Source organism: Oxyura jamaicensis, chromosome 3 (genome assembly GCF_011077185.1).
Source record: "Oxyura jamaicensis isolate SHBP4307 breed ruddy duck chromosome 3, BPBGC_Ojam_1.0, whole genome shotgun sequence".
NCBI classification, from domain to species: Eukaryota; Metazoa; Chordata; class Aves; order Anseriformes; family Anatidae; genus Oxyura; species Oxyura jamaicensis.
The window spans coordinates 10676229-10699997 of NC_048895.1; positions in this window are offsets into that span (position 1 = coordinate 10676229).

The following is a 23769-nucleotide window of genomic DNA, read 5'->3' on the forward strand; positions in this document are numbered from 1 at the left end:
CTTTGGAGCCAGCTGAAATTGGCCCTTACCTAACATGGGGCAGCTTCTGGATTCTCCTCACAGAGGCCACCCTTACAGCCCCCTACTACCAAAACCTTTCCACACAATACACATGCTAGCATTTCCTTTTTATGAGCATGTGCAACACCAGTAAGGTTTGAATACGCTGGAGAGAAAAACAGAGCTTCTGATAACAGAAGTTCTTCATACTTCATGCTCAACTTGCATATGGCCATCAAAAAAGAACAACTGCCAGTCATATACAATTGGTTTATCTGCGGAATGCTAAAGAGACTTAAAATAGGTATTTATGCATGCTTCCTGGAAGACATATCATTCCTATACACACGTTTAATCGAAGTGAATTAAAACTTTTGAGATTATAAATATTTTTAGGATTGGAGTTTTCAATATTAAAAGGAAAATAATCTTTGCATATTATTATTATTAGTATTATTTTTTTTCATAAAATGTTCTCCCATACTGGTAATTGAATTCCATAACATTAAGGACTTAATCCAGTAGCTAAACAAAATTTTGTATATTTAATGGACAAACTATATTTTCCACTTATTAAATGTGCAATTAAGAAAACATGCAATTTTAATTATTCTTACATTTAATTAGTAAGGTCAATGCCAATTATAGTATACAAGTACTTTATCTCCAGTTTGATCTCCTATATTAGTTTTCATTAAGGTGTTAAATGAAAAGAGATCATTATCAAAGAAAAAATAAATAGTTACTTTTTAATAAAAAATTAAAAGTGAACCAAATAAGTTAGTGCTATTAAATGTACTTCAGGGAAATTTTTCCCACAGACTCAGATGTCGTGGGAATTATTGGTGCTTGGGGGAAAAGGAGTCTAGAAAATTCCACACAACACTTATCTGTTGGACCCCATATCTGCTTTAATATGAAAGAAAAAACAAACAAACAAACAAACATTACCAGCATGATAAATCCAATTCTCACCTTCCAAACAGCATAATTGGCGATCTTAAATGAAAGAGAAAATATGTACCTGACATGTAGAATATTATAGAATATGTCAGCTTTAATGTTTTATTTCTTCAAGAAACATTTCATTTACACTTGTAAATAAAAATATGAATTGTTTTGTTCAGATCCTTGTACTTAGAGCTAGGTCCAGCACAGATCCTTGATCAGATACTTGAGACAGAAATGGAGCAATAACAACTTGAATTCACTCCAGCCAGACATGATACTGTATTCCAAGACTGAGAAATTGTACATCATAACATCATTAAATAGGCATATTAGTTAGTTAAGTGAAGGCTGGGAAGATCTAGAGATAGGCAGGACATTTGGAGCCAGGGCTCAGGCAGATGCCACTGAACTGATTCTACTTTGGCAATACATCAAGCTCTATTGAAAATTAAATTAAATTAAAATATAAATAAGTGAAAGCTCAACATGTTGCCCAAGTATCATCACCACAGTGACACCTGTCCAAATCTCTGTGTTCCCTGAAGCCATATTGCCCAAAGTGCTCCTGGTACGACACTTGGGACAAAGTGCTAATTCTAAGACAAATTACACTGGCACATATGACAGTGTATGTGGCAAACAGAGAGAAGAGTGTATCGGATCTGCATTTCCACCCCCCATTGTTGACCATTCCTTTGCTGACATAAATACTGAGAGCTGCACTACAGCTACCATTACCTGTTGAGGGGGGTAGGGGCACAACTGCTTGAAAGATCTGATCTGACTCTTCTTCCCTTCCATCCCAGAATAATCAAAATTACTGAATTCCAAGCGTGATGCACGGCAAACTCAGACAACACCATAGCATTTCAGGGCTGAAAAATAGTCTTGGCTGAATTAATGTTGAGATTTACTAACTCTTAGGTTAGTTTTACACCTTAAATGGCAAAGGCACCTAAAGCTGGGAATATCTGCCCTTGCTACCTTAGATACACACAAAGATAAATGCAGTAATGATGCTGCTGCACTTACCTATAATTTAACTTCTCATACTAAACACATACGTTTTAAATACATGGCAACCCTAGGAACATTGCCCTATAGTAGCACAGAATTTTTTGTGAAGCTGTTGCTCTTTTCATTCCCTGGTTAGAGACAGTGGGAACAGCTACTGTGAAGCTGTCACATTTCTAATGACAACCTGAAGAATTATACGAAATGTATTGTGTTAACTGTGCATATATGACCCTGCAGAGCAAAGCTTGCCAGCGTAACTACCCTTATTAAAAAGAAGTTGAATGCAAGATGGAAGAGCCATTACAGCTGCTTCTGTTAGGGAGTGCAGCTACAAATTAAGCAAAAATCCCTGAATTGTCCAGACAGTAAGGCAGAGAATTATGTCCAATGGAGAAGAAAAAGATGGGGAGGTTGTACATTTCCAGAGGAAACAAGAATGATGGGAAAGAGAACGAGTTATATGGCACAGATGAAAAAGCAGGGAAAAGTTCAGTCTGGAAAGGCAGAAAAAAGAAGACGGGAACATGAGATCAGGGCAGATGCAGAGATTAAATAAAATAATTATACTAATTATTAAAAATCTGAGTATGATGTTAAACATTGTTAAAACTAGTGCTTTTCCAGAAGACTTCCTTCAGGCAAATGTTTTTTTGCAATTTTTGTACACTACTCATTTGGGAGGTTGGATCAGACGTTAATGATATCAAAGGTCTTCATGACAACACTAAAGCTCCCATTAAGAATGCCACCATAGTTTTCTGACAATTAGCATCTCTTTGCGTCATTACTGACTCCAAATTCTTGGTGTGGATGCAATTAGGTAGGTTTTGATGACAAGCTAGAGTTCAGGGTTGCACTGTGTAAAGATTTCAGCAGGGGTTGTGTGCCCTCCTCTGGGCTCTGGGTCACTTTTGGAGTCAGAGCACAAAGTACTGGGGTTGAGCTAAGACTGCTGGAAGAAGGAGATGTTCTGGGTCAGCTCATCTTATGACTCGTGTCAGTGTGGGTAGATAAAGCAATTATAGATGGCATATACCCAGACCTTGTCTAATTTTTTGTTACTGAAAGACCTCGCACATCTGTTATTACTTAGAAGAAGTATGACAAAAGAAGCAGAAGAGGACACCAACATAAGAAAAATTAGAAAGTTTAAATAAGTCAAATGTGGCATTAATTTGGGGTGAAACTTATTTGACACAGAAGAATGAATCAAAAGTTTGAATTACTTACATCATATGTTTACAAATTTTTGTAATATTTAGGGCTTCAGATGATCCTCTCCCTGAAGTCGGTTTCACTTCACCAAAGCCTTTCTGGATGCAGTTTTTGTCAATGAGATAGGACATGCCACGTCAGCCTGACAGCCAGGTCACATCCTTTACACTCCCCTGATGATCTCCCTGTTTTTGCAGAGCAGCAGACATTGACATGGCAAGGACTGCAAAATTTGCACTACTGCTGCATATGCTGTATTTGGACAGATAAAACCTTTTAGTCTTTGAGACTACCAACTTGACATCTTTATGAGTATTAAATTCTAAGAAAAATACAGAAATGAAAGTATTTCCTTATTCTCCCTTCTCCCCAGTCCATATCAATGGAACGCTACCTCTGTTTTGGTATCATGAAATTTTATGAATTGTCTCAGCCAGGAGTTTTGGTTTATGAAGCAAAGAAAAAATAAATAAATCATAATGATTATAAACACACTTGATCTAAGAACCCATCATGGGTTTTTGCCAAAAGAATTTAAGAACTCCTACCAAATTATTGTTTATCCAATTACTCAGATATGTATGACAAATTTCCTCTGGTCTACACTTGGACTTTAGCAGACAGTAATAGGATTTCCCCTTCTAAATGTTATCTCAGATTTTTATTTTTTTTTTTTTAGAAAGAGGTCAGGCTTTGGACATGACAATCTTGCTACAGGGTCTGCATTTGAATACTGTCTAATATTACCTACAATGTCAGCAGGTAAAAATAAGGCCTGCCATTCATATTTCACCTACTCTACAAACAGGTTATGACCCATTCAATATCAAAGAGAGCACAATGGATCTTACAGCCACAATGGACATGAATGTTTCTACAGAAATTGTATCTAACCTTGTATATTAGATGTTAGAGAACAGTCATTAAGTGTGTAAATTAACTTAAATAAACAGAGCTTGTCTTTTCGCAAAGCAAATATACACTTCTTGCAAGTTTTACAGTCACAGTCCCACAGGGTGAGTTGGAAAATTAAAATTCTGTTTACCTATGTAATGTTTCTTGTGATTCAGCCTTTTGAATAGTGCACTACCATGGTGATGTTGTTGCAATACTGCTCTTAAAACAGTTACAAAAACATATAAATGATACAAGTGGTTCAGAGTTCTCTGAAAAAATCCTCAAATTATTTTACAAAAAATTGTCACTTTTCCTTTTTCAAATGTGATCGTGTTTATCTTACAACAGGCACGTGTAAGAGGCGGAATTTTGAATGAATAACTGGAGCATCACAAAGCCAAGAGCTCTCCAAATTTACTGAAGTCAAATCATCATCCTCTGCATGAGGTTATGCTTAATCTAACAAGCCACATTGAGACAATTCTCCCTACTAGAAAGCAAACCTGTGAGGATAGAGCTACATGATACAGATTTTTGAAAACAGTCAAGGTAATTTTTAGAGATTTTACTTGTGTTTTCCCCTTTTTTCAGTTACTTTACCTCTTGAATATTGTGGTGACTTGTCTGAAAAACAAATTAATGGAAAGGAGCCCATGCTTAACAGGCTATTAAAGTCATAGCAGGTAGGTAGCTGGTGCAGGCAGTCCCACCTTGCTTTCTTGCTTTAAAAGAAGGCTTGCCCAGAGCTGCCTCCTCTATCCCAACTGAAACCTCACTCTTTCTGTTTCATCATTAGCAACAGAGCTATTAATCCACCACTATCCAATCCTATTTTCTGTATCAGACTTAACATTTACTATAAAGAATGCTTCATCTGTATAAATTCGACAAGGGTAGGGAGGCCAAATGATGTCAGTACACTGAATTCTTTATTTTGCTCTGCATCTTTAATATTGTGAAGTGCTTCAGAGCAAGCCAGCTCTCAGAACAGATCACTTACTGTGCTGGTAGTAAAAGTTAAAATATGGAGGGTGCAACTGACAGTGCATAAGAAAACAAAATCTATAACCAAATGCCAATCCTGAATCTTTGTTTGGCAAAATGAATTTAAATGGTAGAGGACTGAAAAGGTACCATATAAAATATGCACTGCACTGCTTGAATCTTAATGGGGTTTCTTTTTTGCATTTATATAAGTTCTTCAAAGATTTATTCTCTCAATTATCAATCAAAAGAACTCATAAAGGTAAAGTTGGTGGACCATGAAGGATTAGAGCTGTCTGCAAAGACAGATGCACACTTGGCAGTCCCTATGCTTTGAACAACCTCATTTGACACCAATCCTTGGCCTGAATGATGGCTGACAAAGTTGGTTATTATGAATTATTTTGATTTTAAAAAGAGAAAAAAATAATACCCCCCAACACATCCCCAACAAAACTTAACAAAACTTACTTAAACACATATTCAAACAATACTTAATGTACATATTTAATTTAGGATTTTTTTTATGTTGTCTATTAAGGAGTACTTATTTTCTTCCTTAGGTTTCAAAAGAGCAATTAGTGATGTTAGATTCTAGTATAAGAGCACCCCATTTACTTTCAGTGTAAGTGGTAAGCCTGCTTTATTGTCTACACAACTTGCATACTTAAATTTAAATATATTTCATTGGATTGGTGCTCACCATATAAGCAGTCTCTATGTTGAAGCAGTTTATAAGTTGAATTATTGTTCCTTTCCTAACTCAGGTCTGTCTTTCTTCATGAAGGATGGGCTCTTGAAGAATACTCAGTCACAGAACTGCAGAACAGTTGAGAAATTTCCACCTCTGGAAATCATCTAGTCCAACCCCTCATCAGAGCAAGGTCAGCTAGAGCCCAGGACATGTCCAGTTGAATATCTCCAAGGATGGAGACTCCACAACCACTCTGGGCAACATGCTCCAGTGTTTCTTAGTAGATTATTTGCTCTTGCAGGAAATGAATACATAACCTAACAAGGATATTTCAAACCATTAAATATTTAGCTATTAGTTTTTAATAGTTGTCTAGAAACTGCATGAACATCGATCAACTGATTATAGTTCAGTATGAATTCCTAAATAAAAGTTGGAAGGATATACAAAAATCAGTACAGTAGTAAGTACTATACATGCTTCTTCCATCCTTAAATTGCTGCTAATGCTGTGTAAACAGCTGTAGTTACTATACCCAATAAAAATTTCAAGATAAACCAAATGGGCAGGGTATTTCCATGCCAGACAGGAATTTAGCTGGGATATGAATGTACAACTCTCAAAAATTTGAACATACACAATAATGTATAAATCTTCAGTACATCATTTCATGTATTGTAAAATATACAACACCTCCAGAAAAAAAAAAATAGCTCTGGCATCACATAGGGTTTTAAATCTATCAGAAAGTATAGCCTTGTGGGTGACAACATGATTTTCTGTGGCCACACTGCCCAAAGCAGCACAGCACAGACTCTCGCGCTAGCAACATCTTTGCTAGCACTTTTTTAGCTATCAGTGCAGCTATCCTGCTTTTTGATCAGACCTAGTGACTCAGTATTGCATCATGCCCTTGGGTGGGCTCAGATGAAGAAAACCTTCATTTCAGTGAGACAGCAAGATGCTTCATTGAACAGTGGAGATTTCCTCGTTGTCGTTAGTCCCCCATGGGTCACTAATCCCATAAACCTTCCTGTCTCTTCTGTTGAAAAGTTGGCCTTTGAATTAATCTATTGGCTTGCTGAAAACATTGTTCTTGGCTTGTAATGAGAGAGTGATAATTAGAGGAATTTTCAAGTACCTCTCTGCAGTTCTGACTATACAGCATCTTGGCTAAATTTGCAGATTCCAGGTTCCATAGGAATGTCATTCTGACTTCATTTCAAACATACTTTTGATAGGGAGCAATATAAATTTTCCTTTGAGATTTTAGCCCATAAATCAAGAGGCAGTGTGCTCTGATATGTTTAGGACTGAACAGGGACTGAACAGGGAGAATTGGTTGTCACTTGATTTCCCTATGCCTATCTCCATTTCCTTATTTATTCATTTCACAGACTCTTCAGGTCAGTCTTAACTATGTACTATGCATACCATCTTTGCTTATATAAAACAGTCAGACTTAGCAGTACTTCAGTACTAACAGTACTTTATCATTAAGATAGCACAAGACACTGAACTATAACATTAGGATGTAACAATGTCTGAAAAACACAATTTTATCATAGAGACCCTTCACTGAAATTTTTCAGTGATAACTGGTGTTATAATATTCTCCCAGTCTGACGGACTTTGCCATGTTGAAAGGATCCACTCCATATTTATGTTCCTCTTTTCCCCGAAGAAGTTTTTAAAGAGAGATTTTTCCAAATTGTGCTAGCAGAGAGCAGTCCTTTAACTATTTCATCACATTAAGTAAGGTTCTAAAGTAATATAGTTTTTAAGATAATGGAAGCTTTTCTTCTCTTCCTGAAATTAATGGAAGAGAACTAGCATACTTTCTTTTCACTATTTTTTTGGCCAACATTTCCCCCCTTTTATTATTTGGAGCATTGTTACTGATGATGTGGCAGGCAACATATTGCTGTATTAACAAGGTCACTCAGTTGCAAAATCCCATTAGTGGTGAAAATGACAGAACTGAGTTGTGTGGTGACAAATAGGGCAAGTTCTCACCGTGTGCAGAAGGTCTCCAGTTCAAATTTACACCATGTGGAAATAGAAGAAAATGCATCTGCAACTTCCCTCCACTCTGCACAGCTCATACAGTGACAGTCCCAACTTACTCAGGTAAGAAAAATTCAGTGAAGTCATTATCTTATTTAAAGATGTCCACTTATACCTATAAAATGCCTATAGGTAACCATAAATGTGACAGAATATTGAGCAATATGAAAAAACGAACAAACAAACAAAAAACCCACCCTCTTTCAGTGTTCTTATGTATACCAGTGCTGTCACAGATTTTATAGCAAGGAGTGTAGCAAACAAGAGACGTCTCACTCAATTAAAACAAGTTTTATACAAAAGCTTTGATATCTAGTGGAAAGATTACATAGCAACTTCATAGGCATAGCCCTGAGCAGAGGTCCAATTTGTGCTGCCAGCAAACCTCTCCAAATTACAATTCCTTCCATGCTTCTGTCCAGCTCTCATGCATAGCACTACAGCTCTGGCACTTACCAGCAGCAGCATCCTCCCCACCAGCTAAACTGGGCGGCTGGGGTGGAGGGATGGCAGCCCTGCCAAGCCCCACTGCTGGGTAGCGCCACAAGGGAGCTGCTTTGCTAAACATGTCCAATGCAGGCAGAGGAACTCATGGAAAACATCTGATTAGAGCCTTGGTTAGAGCCGGATGAAAAAAATCAAACTGTCTCAATTCCTGTTTATGTCATTATTCTCTACAATTTTTCAAGGTATTCCTCAACCTCAGTGAAAGGCTTGAAGTTGAGTTTACAGAAAGCTTTTCCTGCTTGTAATTATTTTTGTCTCTGTTTAAAAACAATAACTCTTTTTAGAATAATATTTTATATTAATCCTTGAGAAAAAAAAAATATCACTCAGCTAAACATTAACATTTACTGGAGTGAAAAATCAAGATTTTTGTAAAATATGATTCCCATCTTGGAAAATGCTTTGTAACCACCACATCCTGTAGACTTCATCTGAAGTCTGCTTTGGGGATATGACCCATCAATTCCCAACACACAACCTCACAACAGAAGAAAACTACCTCTAGGATTATAACCTCTCCTCTGTTAAAGAAGAGATTAGACTGCCTAGTCCAAGCATTATAGACACTCCAAACTCCTACAGAATTTTCCATCCCAGGATCCCAGTGAACTTTATATTTAAAGACATTAAGCTCAATTTGGTCCTAAGAGATTTCCATCTAGCAGAGAAACAAACCATACACATGGGAATTTTAAGATATGCACTCTGCTGCTCCCTTTATATTCAGTGAGAAATTAAGAGCGTGTTTTTTCTTTCATAAATAATCTTGATTAATACTTATTCAGAGGCAGCCCACTGGGAATTAGAAAGCTCTCTGCTTTCCAGAATCATCAGGCACAAGCTGCTGCAGCTATAGCCATGGACAGAAAGGTACCCATTTGATTTGCTGGACAGTGATGTTAGTGCAAGCATACATGAGGTTACATACTGAGGCTGACTTCAGGGCATGGGTCCACTGAACACTGTCTCACCAAGAAGCATCCTGGTCGCTTCAGTCTTATTCAGAAACAGAGAAAAGTGCAGAGACTCACGTTTCCACTTTTAGTTACAGGAATAGCCTGAATTAAACAACTGGAGGAAGGGTGATGTTTGAGGTGGGGATGGGAGCAGAATATATAACCTCTGGCTCCTCTGAACCTTGTCACCCCATCTGTTCTCACCTGGCATGACTGAAGATTTATTACTAAGGTTGGCATTTGTACAGGCTGAATGTGGAAGCAGACACTGTAGAAAACCTACCAAACCACAGAAAATTCTTTCCCTTTGTTAAAGTCCTGCTGATGCTTTAAATGCCATTATCCATCCCCCATGCAAACCAGCTGGCCTTTCACTGAAAAAGAAAATATTTCAATCTCAAAGACATTTACCACTTATAAAAATATCTTAATTCTTTGAGATATTTTAAGACATATTCTTGTTTCAAATAAATGTATGTAGAAATTTTAACAACCTTGTAAATCAGGTGTCTTGTATCATCTGGAATGAGAGCAGTTCTGAGAGTCTTATTGACCACCTAAGCATCCCTAAAAGGGGATGATTTCTACAAGGTACCTACTTAATGCTGAGGGAAAAGGGATTATGAATGTAGCTCATCTCTCCTGGCACTGCCCTTTATGTTATTGAATTCTTTATGTTGGAAAAAAAAAAAAAAAAAGATATAAAAAGTATAAAATTAGTGCAGTAGAGACTGAGGTTTTAAAGAGAAAGGATGAAGCCTAATTCTGATACCATCAGCGTCAGTTTTGCCCTTCACACTTCCACTGCAGCACCAAATAGCTTGATAACTTTCTAAAGTTTTCCTCCTTGGAGTTATTTAGACACATAATTCCTGTGAACTTGAAGAGGGTATAGCTGGCCATCTCACACTTCTGAATAGTGGACGAGTAGAGGTGCTATGCTGATAATGAGAGTCCCACACTGAAAGTCAGGCTGCAAATGGAAGTCTTAGTATTGCATGCTCTCTAGAGTAGAGGCCATTTTTTTGTTGAATGCTTGTTATGGTCATTTAATACATACATGTCTTGTAACAGCATAGAAGAAGTGATTTTCTCAGGGTTCTGTGAGATGCCAGGATCATCCAACAAAGGCAATACCAGCTCCACGTGGAGCATTAGGACCTACCGGTACTTGAAGAAATGTTAGTTCCCAAAACATATAACAAGGTGGTCTGCCAAGGAGAGCAGTCTCCTGTCTCCCCAAATGCCCTAGAGAAAGAGAACTTGGGACTCCAGTGTGACCCATAGCATCTCACCACCTTGTGGAAAACACCTGGTTTGATCTAACCACATCATGACTTCCTGCTGCCTCCCTTTTGGCTCAGGAAACGTCAGCACTGAATATAACAATAAAAATACTAGCGATGGGACTTTGACGTGGCACTCACAGGAGTTAAGCTGCACTTTTCTAATCTGCAAAGGGGTCAGGTATATTTAGTTAAGAAAATATTCTACCTAATTGACCTAAGGTGTAATAATTCCTCCCTTTGTTACAATTTCAGGCTGCCAAATGTTTTGGCTAAACTTGTTAAGACATAAAACTTAAGACAAAGTAGCTTTTGAAAGAAATGTCCAATTAGCTTCCTTCTCTGATTTTTATTTGTCCTGAAATTAGATTTTATTGCAATTGTATTTACAAAACTTGTGCTGTGGGATATCTTTTCTCCACAGTCTGTCATTGCTAATGAGCAAAGGACACGTAGAAAGTTCTTACAGTTTTTCCTCTCTTGTCATTCCTCAAGGTGAACTATGATTTCTTTCAAGAGCTTTGCTTGCAGAGAAGTAAGGATTTTGTGAAAGACATCGAGGCAAAAATATTAATTGCTTTTCCCACTTTACTGACATTTCCAATAGCAGCAAATGTTATTATATAGCAAAGGAGGAAAAAAACCTCCCACCGTCAACTGCAAAATCACATCAGTCCTGAAGTCAACGCAACCTCAGCTGTTCCTCCCACCTTCCTTCCCCAGAAAAGTCTTAGGAGAGCACAGAGGCATCCTCTCTGATAGCATGATTACGGAAACAGTCAGAGAAGATTACAATCACCAAGCAAATTAAGTGAAGGTGTAAAAGGGATTCCTGAAGGGATCTTTCTGACCCGGAATGGGAAGGGAGTGGATAGCAGTAATAGGAAGGTGGATGAGAAATTACACTTTGCCTTTTTTCTTCACAAGAGGTGAAATTTCCTCCAAAATGTCTGATTTTAAGATACAGGTTGCACTATTAGATGCTGATTTCATACCTCAGGAATAATAAGACAAAACCATATATATTTGCCAACTAGAATATTGTTTTTCTTTTTTATTTTATTTTTTTTTCCTCACAGACTGCTAACGTCTGAGTTAAAGCAGACTACATGGCAACTTCAGGTTACCATAATTCTCTTTAGTTCTCCTTGTCAAAAGCCATCATACCAAAGCTGCCCTTTTGTTCCCCTTAATTCTATCAAATGCACCCTGCATCTCTAAGCTTGCCTTCCTCCTCATTGAAAAAGATGAATAACACAGAGACTTGTACTTTAGCATATCTGTAATCATGACCTGATCTCTAAGAGCAGAGATCTCCTTGCATGGGTCCAGCCCTACAGACAGTCTGCATCTAGCTGGGAGTCTTTGCTGTGCTGGAGATGTAGGGGTGTACTGTGAATGAGAATCAGGCTCTGCAGCATAATCAATCACAATGGCTAAAAATAATGTGTTGGATTCAACTTAGATTTTTCACATGGTGTAATAATTTTAAAGATGGCCTGAACGGTCACCAGCTCCTGCATAAACCTGTAAATATCAAAGGCCACAGGTAACTCTACGTTTTGCATTCTGTGTCTCCAGGCATATAACCAGAAAAAAAAAAAAAACTCAGAATGGAAACAAGCCAAACAGCACAACTCAAACTCTTAGTTTTTTGGAGAGTCAAAAAATAAGAACTCCCCTGCTTCCATCCCCTGAGGCCCAGAAGCTACCAGGCTTGCTGCATTCCAGCTTTCTCAGGCTTCATAAAAAATAAACAAACAAAAAAACAACCAACCAACCAACCAAAAAACTCACATGTAACAGTAAGTTTAGAACACACAAGAGAAAGGTTTTGTCCAGAAAACCCAAAATATGTGTTGCAGAGGCTTATGGTGAGTCGTAGCCCCACAGTGATTTCAAGAATAATTATATAATTAAGTCTTCTTTCCATTGTTTTTACAGTTTTGTGTCTAGGTCAGGTTTTTCACTCCAGACTAGAGCCCCATGATATAAACATTGGTTGCACCATGCAAAAGACCATTGCATGCTATCATCTGGAAAGATGGAATACTGATTTATTGTAGTTCTCACCGAGAAGCTTATAGCACAGGCTGTGCCTGGGATCTTTCTCCATCACCTTGGATGAAACAGTAAAACACTGAACTCTTAGCAGGAAGGAAAAAGGCGGCAGAAGGTAGCAGCTAGAAGTAAGTTATCTGTGATGAACCTTGGGATTGGTAATATGAAGACTATCATTAATAAAGCTTTAATATTCAGAATATTCCCAGGAATTTGTAAGAAAGCACTTCCTAAGGAAGAGGAAAACAAATCCAAACACTGTGGATTTAGTCAGTAGAGAGATCTGAGTGTAAACCAGCATCCAGACGGACAGTTTGCAGTAGCCATATTTGGATATACTATTGATTCTGATCCTAGAATCATAGATTTTGATATTTTTAAATAACAATATGATAACAAAAATAACATTTTCACAAGTTACGTTTTGCAGTTCTTCTCAGCAAGTTACATAGAAACTGGCTTTTGTCTTTCTTCTCCTCTCCTTAACTGTGGCAAGCTGAGATACCCTATTGAGTGATTTTTTGAACCAGTGCTTTCAGAACAAAACATCCAACACCATAAGACTTGTCAACAAGGCACTCTGCATCTTAAGCAAATAATGAATCAGTGGTAGAGCATGGAATAAAACTCAGAAGCCTTAACTCCCACTAGCCTTTTTAATCATCAGACGAGCTACTTCTCAAACGCTAAAGCTTTTTACTTCTGGATGCTATGTCCAAAACTCTGTTAACAATGAGATCTAAGTGTTACACAAGCCTTCACCATTCAGGGAGCCCTCAGAAGAACATAACAGTAAAATCAAATTGTCAGGTGATGCAGTCTTCAGCAGTCAATGCATCAAAACTGAGATTTGTAATGTTTAATGTTTCCAGCAGAAGGAATATCATGTGAGTCAGGTGATTTTGCAGAAATGACCAGCTGTGAAACACTTGAGAGCATTGGCTGCTCTAAGTCTCTACAGTTAACCTCACGGGAAGTGCAGCCTGATCATTTGTGAGGACTCAGAAACGCTATAAGCCTTGTATCATACATCAAAGTTGTTTTTTAACTGCAAACAGTAAACATGATATAAATATATTCAAGAAAAAATGTTCCTGGTGACTAGTAAAGTGTGAATAAGTGGTTCTGGTTGACTGTTAGTAGCATTTGTCATCCTTTTCAGACAGTATTAAAAGATTAAAGTGAGTTGTGTGTCATCAATTATGTTGCAATCCAGAAATAATTTAGAAAAATAGCAAGACCTCTTTGTTAGAGCTCTTAAAATATATAAACTCAAAAATGCTTATTCTAAAATGTAATAATTGCAAAGCGGTTAATTTACTGCAATCTAAAACTTTTGTTTAAAATACTTAGGGGTTTTGTTTGTTTGTTTTTCAAAATAAGAGCTCCTGGCTTGGGGATTTACATAAAGAAGGTGTGTTGTTTATTGTTTTAATATACCTTACTGCATAATTACTAAAATGTTTCCTTCTCCATATTTAATATGCCTGTGCCCAGTAGACTGTGTTTAGTCAGAACAAGTGCAACACAAAGTACATCTCAAGAAAAGGTACGAACAGGAAAGGACTATTTCCTTAAGGAAAAGACAAAACAAAAGTCAGCTGTCTCACTCTACAAACACAAAATGTAGGCACAAGTGTATATATAGGCACAAGTGTATATATAGCCACTAACATAAAAATCATATTTCCCAGAGTGAAATCTTATCTTCCTGCTCCTCAAAGTCAGCCACACTGCTTCCCCTGACTTCAGTAGGGCCAGCATTAATTCATTTTCCATGACTTTCAGTAAGGGGAAGGTCAGAGCACAGCACAGATAGGCAGATAATTAAAATTATCAGTTCCTGGTGTCCATCCTCATATGAGCTACACAAACATTGCTAATCAACTTTGTTGCAGTTAATTTCTGAAAATAATCCAAGTACATGTGGACAAATCTTTTCAGGTGTATCAGTTTAAGAGGAAAATTTAGGAGCTGACATAAATCCACTCCTTTCGATATGCCTTCCCTTTCTTGACTTATTTTTAATCTTGCACTTCTCCTTTTTTCTGATACCTTTCACCCCTTGTACCATACTCTTCCCTCCCAGGGAAAATGTATGGTGACAGTATAGACTGCATGGCAGCAGTAGGAATGAAAGGCTTATTTCAAAGTTGCTCTGTTCTTTTTTTGTGTGTGTGGTTTTGTTAAGTACATACCATGTTTCTGAAATCCAGCTAGGAAAACCTAGAAAAGTCTTCCAATTATAATCCTTGATATTTCCCCTGAAGCTAAACCAAAGCCCCTTTGAACTAGAAAAGTGTCTTTCAAAAATGAGGAGGGCAAGACCTGAACTTTTTCTACCTGTAGTCCAAGATTTTTTTTTTTTTTTTTTTTTTTTTTTTTTTCTTTCCCTCCTCACGGAAGAAAATACACCAATTTTAATACAAATATTTTTAGCTAATCCAGCTTTCTTTTTTATCCTCTGTATCCAATGCCTGCACCAGTCATTCAATCATTAAGTTATATGTTTACATCAAAGTAACAGTTTCCCAGGTGCAAATGTGTTGGCTGTGCTGATGAGGTAAATAAGATTTTGCAGTGCTTCTTGTCAAAAATCCTGTTGTCACAGGCATATTTATTGATTGATTTTCCCAAGTTTGTAAGTTACAGATTAGCCTTTGCTCACATTAAAAGCAATTTCCATTAGGAAGTCAATGCCCCATAAGTTGCAGATGGATTTAGTGTGTGTGTATTCATCCGCTGCTCTCCCAAATGGCTCCATGGTGGGGTTGCAGGGTGATTTCAGAGAGGGGAGAATTCATCATTCTTGCTTATGTTGTAGTTAATAGACTTCTCCCTGCTGCCCTGCGTACTGCTCGTAACAAGGCCATAAAGATCGAGAATGTGTGTGTTGGTTAGCATAACTACTTTAATGTGGGTGTTTTAGAAAACTTATAGGTAGCATAAATGTGAGTGTTCCAGCACGAAGTATCATAACAAGGTGCAGCAAGGGTTTAATGCACAGAAAGGGAATGATTCCATTTTTTCTAATGGTCTTTCATACCCATATGAAGAAAAGCAGTTCAGATTCTTATATCTTTGAAAAGTAGCATGCTTTACATAAAACCTATTGCCTTTCTGCTTGATCTATGGTTTTAAACATAATATTATGCCCAGAATCTGAACTAAAAAGGTAATAAAGATACTGTCTTAGGGGACCAGGACAGCAATGAAACTTCCATTTTCATAACTCACAAGCCCTGAGTACAGCTTATCAAATTTATTCTCATGGAGAGTTTAACAAATAAACTGGGATAAACTCATTCAAGTGAAATAACGTTCAGTATTTTAACTCGAGGTCTGTGTGAGGACAAGTAATCATGCATTTTGGTTAATTGCTTCACACTTATTCCTGTTTTTAACACCTCTTCAGCAAATTAGACAGGAATCCTCAACGTGTTACTGGATCTGTGTCAAAGATCATATATTTACCACTTTGTATACTCTAGTAAAAGTCCAGAAGCTATACAGAAGACAGACTGGACTAGAATGATCTGAAAAGCTTATGAAAGGAAATTATGTGGTACATTAGTAATTAGGTACTCAAAGGCCTTAACCAGAATAAGGTCTTTGCTATATCCAGGAAAGGCTGGATGGACCATTGGTTAAAGTACAAGTATAAAGCTTTACATTTGAACTCCTCAGGCATCTCAGAGCTTCAAGGCAGACAGAAAAATCCTCAGCCAGCTGTGTAAGTGTTTGGGTATTCCACAGTTCTAGCATGAGGACCTCTTACAGACCAAAGTGCCTTTCCCATCCACAAAGAGTGTTGTTACGTAGAGGACTGTGGACACTGATCCACTGGCACTAAAGCCATGAGTGGCACAGTTTTGCCCCTCCTGGTGGGACTAGCACTTCCACACCTCCTACATACATTCTAAAGCTGCATACACTCAAGACAAGACAATTGGGTGATGCGGTTTCAAAGGGCCAGTTAAGTAGGACAGATGGTTTGTGCTGGGTGCACCTGGGAAAGCAAGCTAAAATATGCTATTTCAAGACAAGTAACAGAGCATACATTGATGCAGATAACTTTACCTGACCCACATTTCTGTGGCCCATCTTCCCTCTCTTAAAGTCACACAAGTCAGGAATTGGAGCTGGGGAGAAGTTTTTTAATGAGTTCTCTCAGGGACCACAAGAATGTTGGTAGGTTCAGGGCTCTCTCCTTCACTGTCATCAAAGAGTGAGAACCGTTGGACCACAGGCATGCCTTTGCAGTGGTCACCCTGGGAGATGTGAGGATGACTCATGTAAGCCTAATTGGCATGGATAAAGCCACTGATATGTTCTTTTGTGGATAAGAAATGACAGAAAACTACACTGCGGCAGTTAAAGGCTCTTTTCTGGATGTTGTGAATATGACGCAGAACAGCTCAAACACTTTATGGCCACCACCAAAGAGTGACAAGCGTCTCACTCAGATCTTAAATTAGCTACATTTGCAGGTATAGAATAAAAAGAGCATTGCTTTATTCGTTTAGCAAAGACAAGATGGACAATTTCCTCCACTGAGCCAGCAGCAACTCAGTGAGAGGTAAGCCTGGTGGCAGTTTTCAAGCTGTCTATTGTAAGGTATGTACTTCAAAAGAATATGTATTTTAGTAAGTACAAATTAAAACATGGGCAACAATTTCATACAGAAAAGAAAAACTGTGACAGCAAAACACTGGCTGGCATTCAGAAGCACAGATCTTTAATCTGGTGTTGACTGACTGATTCATTAGATATATAGAAGCAATATTAAAGGCTCCTATCCAGATACATAGGCACTCTCAATATAACTTCAGAACGCATCTCAAAAGCAGCCATACAAATTACAGATATTCCACCACAAATAAACTCAATCACACTGTCTTAAACAGTTAATACCCTTTCAATTGTTCCTCCCCTACTGTCTCACTAATTTCAGAGGCCAACAGCAGGGGTAAAGACTGAATCTTGCAATGTGCCTTGAATTGCCAATGTGCCCTGACTCAGACTCTGCTTTATTCAGACTGAGAAGAGGCATTTTCAGACCAGGTGGTAAGAGTTTCTGAAGTACACCAATGCTTGGCTCTTTTTTCCTCATTCACTTTAATCAAAGAAGCTTCAGTTCATATACCTGCTGCTTATCACAGTAAGGCTAACATTGTAAGAAAAACAGCAGAATGTTAGTGCTGAGGTGTGGATATTATTCATATGTGCTAATGTATGCACAGCTCCTGAAACAGAATGAAGCTGACTGATTCATGGTGTTTTACCAGTTAAGGCAAAATTTCCGCTGAATATTACAAGGAGTGTTATTTGACTCGAAACAGCAAGTCTGAATTTTCTACATCTGCCCAGCAATACATCTCAATACAAGATCAGTTCTGGTAATGCCATCGAGCAGAACTTATCCAAAAATTACTCACTTGTGCCATAGTTTTCCCTGCAAAGCCCTGGAATGTTTGAACCGATAAATTTGGATCTGAAGTTTCCTGACTATTATGCAGTATTACTCTCCAGCTGGGAGACTTGGCAAGACAAGACATTGACATCTTCATGAACTTTGCACTTCACATCAAGGAGAGGATGTGAGCTTGTCAACTTGACGCTTACAGTGCAAACGCTTTCAAATTGGCCCTTAGAAATCATTACAATATGACTAGAAGCTCTTCACACTCATATAAATAGGATACATTAGATTCTGCTGTTACAAAAAAAGTCAGAGGGTACTAATCAGGTCACCTCAGCCAAATTAATATTGTTGCATTTACTTACTAATTCTTAGAGAATGTTGGTGAAATGTCTTTGCCATCTGTTTGGTTCATATGAACATCATAAGGATTTATTTATTTATTTTTTATCTTTACTGAAGCTGCCCTTCAGTTAACACAGAATTTAATCCTAGCATTTCAGTTATTTTTAAAATTACAAATGTGTGTCAGATTAGTGTCCAATTCTTATGAAAAGCAATCTCCTCATTAAACTCGGTGGACTCATCCTGGGTTCATTGTAATGCTAGGATTTCATTTAAAAATTGAAAGCACTTAGCCTTATAAGGGAAACGATCATAAGCATTTAAAATATATTTTTTAAAGATTTAAAGATGAACAGGAATGCTGAGTGCTTCCTCCTATTCAAGCAGTCCATGTGGCTACATAAACAATTAAAAATAAACTAAAAAGAACAAGAATTTGGCACTTTAAAACAATCAGATTCCACTTACAATTTCATTGTCCCTTACACTGAACTCATATACCTAGCCTACTCATAATTGATATTTTAGCTTAGGTAGAGAAGAGGAAATTTTATGTCACTCATACAATCCATATCTCAGAACACGTCAGAGGAAATATGGAAGTCTAGGGATCACAAGGAAGCAACCCACATACAAAAATTATCTGCCAGGTATTCCCTGCACCATCATCTTCTGGTAACACCAGGGAGTTCTTAATTTTAGTACTTCCCATCACAAAGGTGTTGCACAAAGAGACAAGTATTTGTTGGTATTTAATGCTGAGAACTTCTATGATTTTATAGCTTCATACCCGTACCAGCAACATAAGACAAACTCGTGTTTGCATAACTAGTCTGATTTCCTACATGTGAGATACAAACACAAACAGCACGTGGAGCAACCATGACTATAAAACTGCACAAGGACCATGTCAGTGCACAATGCAGTGGCAAAAACCTAGAGGACCAAAGCCCAAGTGTAATCTGCATGCAACATACAGACTTTAACAGCATCTCTGGCCACCTGAGACAGTCACAAGAGCCTCAGATGAAAAAATAAATCTGTCATCAAATACCCAACCATCCTTTCATTTAATTTCTTCCTGTCATTTTATTAGCTCTCTGCTAGCTGAGTTGTGTAAGCCATTCCACTGCGTGAGAAGGATCTGTAGCCATGGAAATATTTTTCTCTGAAAGAACACTTGTTCACTTTGTGAAAAAAAAAAAAAAAAAAAAAAAAAAAAAGATGTAATCCTCCCTGGCAAAGTAGTGGGGATACTGGATGTTTGAATTATGCAGATCGAGTGTAAGGTATAACTTTTACACCGCAGCCCACAGTGTGACCAAAAAAAAAAAAAAAAAGTGAAGTGCTCAAGTCATGGGGGAGTCCTGGCACAGCTGCTGTCTGAAGGCAGCCCAGCCAGCCTTTTTGCCTGGAGCAAAAGGGAACACTTGGCTTTCCTTTCTCTGTGCTGGGCAAATATCATGAGCCAAGGTAAAGGATCTGGGGTGGCCTCATGGCTGCTTCTCTGTTTCCATGCCTCCTCTCTTTTGGAGGAACTTACACTTAGGCAGGCAAAGAAGAATCAGTCATTCCACTCATGCAAAATTCAAGGAATGGTGTTTCCAGAGGATCACATGGAAATGAAAACAGCTGCCTTCTGCAGGGAAGAATGTAGTCCAAGGTCTTTGTCACTCAGTTCTGTTAATTTGGGTACCAGCAACAAACTACTAGATTTTATTTTATTTTTTACTGGCAAAATAAAGAGCTAATAATGCTATACTTTATTTCAGGAGGTTTGTTTTCAGGAAACAGCAAAAAATGAACTGCATTTGATAATATTATTGTTTGTGTTGGTATATTGACTCTGGCAGGAGAGTCCACAGTTATGAGTTATGTGGCAATAAAGCTGTAAGCCTCCACGACATTCTGCTCTTGAAAATCAGAGGGCCTCCCTTTGCAGCACACTGGGGAAAAAAAGTGACATTGCCTCAGAGTTGAGCCAAAATGCCTGTTTGCATCCTACAGATATTTTTGTTGTTTTTGTGGTGGTTTTTTTTTTTGGTGTTTTTGTGTTTTTTCCTAATCAGATCACATTCAACTCCATTTGTCACTATTGAGAACTGTACTTTTACTACAGGTGGAACAATGCTCTGCAGATCAGAATCAACCATGCAAATTCCAACACCCATGAACTTTTCTATTCTGCTTCCATCACTTCAAGGTGCCCACAAATTCAGTGATGAATTTATGGAACAAAGCATATGTGATTTGTCATCATCAAAGTTTACTTTTCATGGCAGACAACACAGAAAAAAACAAACAAACAAACAAAAAAAAACATTCTTGGTGATCACAACTGCACTGCAGTGCAGTGCCATGTGAGGTTGAGCACAGTGAAATTTCACTGCCCATTGGAAAGACACGCTATTTCACCTTTCAAAGGCAATGGCTACTTTATGGTCTTGTTGCAAGCTCCGAGGAAGCAACAGTTTACTATTTAAGCCAGTGCTGCAGCAGACCAGGGCAGACTATCTGCTGGGCCCTTGACATCCCTGGATCTGAAAGGTCTGAGTCCTGCAGCAATGGAGAACACATCAGACACACAGTGTTTTCATTTAGATTGAGGTGTGAGAGGAACAGTCCACGTCCATTTGAATCTAAATGATAAAAATAGGTCCAGCAAATTCCTGAAGAACATTGATGATAACTTCCTCTGACAGGTACTGAGGGAGATGACTAGGAAAGGTGCCCTCCTAGTTGTGTTGCTTGTAAACAGAGAAGATCTTGTGAGTGAAGTAGTGATTGGTGGCCATCTTGGCCACAGTGACCATGAAGTAGTTGAGTTTAAAATCTTTGGAGACAGGAAGAAAACTGACAGCAAAACTGTGGGTATATGGGGAGAGCAGACCAGGCTGCTCAGGGAACTAGTTAGTAAGGTCCCCTGGGAATCTGCTTTTGAAGGTACTGAGGCCCATCAGTGCTGGTTGCTTTTGAAGAGCCATCTCTTAAGAGCAGAGGAACAGGTGATTCTAAAGAGCTGGAAGTCAAGCAAGTGGGGCAGAAGGCTGATTTGCCTGAGCAGGGATCTTTTTCTAGAGCTTAGGTGGACAATAAAAATGTATGGGCACTGGAAAAAAGCTCAGGTGATGTGGGAGGACTACAGAGATACTACAGAGATGTTGGCCGTGGTAGGGAGAAAATTTTTGTGGCCAGAGCTCAGCTAGTGTTGAAGCTGGCCTGTACTGTGGGGGACAACAAAAAGAGATTTTTAAAGAAAGTTAATGACAAAAGGAGGAACAGAGATAACATTGGTCTGTTACTTGATGGGGATGGTCACCTTGCAACTAGGGATAAAGCAGAGACATTTAGTGCCTTCTTTGCCTCTGTCTTTAATACCAGTGATAGGCCCTGGAACCCTGCGTCCCTGAGTTGGAGGATTGTGACTGCAGGAATGATGAACTCCCAGACAACTCTGAACTTGTGCAGGATTTGCTGCTTAATCTGGATGCACGCAAGTCATGGGGGACAATGGGATTCATCCTAGAGTACTCAAAGAGATGACTGATGTTATTGCAAGATCCCCTCCAATTATTTTTAAATGGTCTTGGAAATCTGGAAGGGTCCTAGTCAGCTGGAAGCTGGTAAACATTGTTCCAGTTTTCAAGAAGGATAAGAAAGAAGATGCTGGTAATTACAGGCCTATTAATCTCACTTCAGTGCATGGTAAAATTGTGGAAAAGAGTATTCTGGGAGTTGTTGAAAGACAATGCAGGCACTGGTCATAACCAACACATGTTCACGAGGGGGAAGTCCAGCTTAACAAACTTAATTTCTTTTAGGACATGGTTACCCATCCAGTTGATTAAGGGAAGCCACTTGATGTAATCTTTTCAGATTTCAGCAAAGTTTTCAATACTGTTTCTCACAGCGTCCTTCTGGATCAACTGTCCAGCATATAGCTAGACAAATACACAATATGATGGGTGAACAATCGGCTGATGGGTCAGGCTCAAAGGGTTACAGTAAATGGGGTTACCTCAGGCTGGTGTTCAATCACTAGTGGGGTTCCCTAGGGCTCCCCTAGGGCCAGTTCCCCTCTGTGCTTTTTATAAATGATCTAGACACAGGAATCAAATGCATACAACATAAGTTTGCAGATGATACTAAATTAGAAAGAGCTGATGACTCCCTCAAATGCTGAGAGGTCTTGCAGAGATCATGACAGACTAAAGTGCTGGGCAATCACCAGTTGATTGAATTTTAACAAGAGCAGGTGCTGGATTCTGCACCTGGGTAGTAGGAAATCATTCCTCACTGAGAGGGTGGTCAGGCACTGCCACAGGCTCCACAGGGAACTGGTCACGTCAGCAAGCCTGACAGAATTCAAGAAGTGTTTGGACAATGTTCTCAGACATATGGTTTAATTTTTAGGTAGCCCTTTGCGGAGCCAGGAGTTGGACTCAATAAACCTTGTGGGTCTCTTCCAGCTCAGGATATTCTATGATTCTATAATAGCTAGGACAATGCTGTTGGTATTTGAGTTTAGCAGCTCTCTGTGAAACACATCTTGACATCACCTCCTCTGGTGTGGGCACCTAGGGAACTGTACTGTGGTTTGTTACAAACTGTGGACATTTAGGGTTCAACACAGAAACAACAGTGACTGTCCCAGAAGGCCTCATGCCAGTGCTGGGCAGGGACAAATCCTTCCTTGCAATAGACAGGAACCAACCATGGTGGGTAAAAATGGGACAGAACATGCATCAACATGCAGACAACATATTTTTGGGAAGAGTTGTAACTTTTAATTTCCCATAAATCCAAGCAAGCTAAGAAGGCTTCTGAGCAAGTTGCTGCTGGTGAGCTGTGACTTCTTCTCCCCCAGATAAATAATTAATCAACTAAACACAACTAAACAGCCAAAAGTAGTTAAGCATAGGTAACATTATGCTAAACATATTACCAATATAAAAGCACTCTCCTTTAGCATCATGTTTTCCTCTTACCCTCAGCCTTCACCTTGCTGAAATTATTTCCTTCAAAGAAATAACATTAAGTCTAGATAGGACTTGCAAAATCCTTGGCTGAAACAATGAATGCTCCTTTGCTACATGCACAGATGGTGAAGGTAGTAAAGGCTGATGTCTATTCCAACAGCACTGAATGGATTGCTTTGCTTTCCATAACATAGCAAGCAGGTAGCAGACACCATGTTCTGGAACACCAAAACTTCTTGTAGTCTCTACTTTTTTGACTACTGAAGTAGCAATTGACTGGAAAAACACAAAGCAAAAGCAGAGAAATGAAGAGAGGTGTAAAGCACAGAGTTGAATATGATGCCATAGGTGTTATTTTTGCAAACCACTCCTGCCCCTGCAAGACACT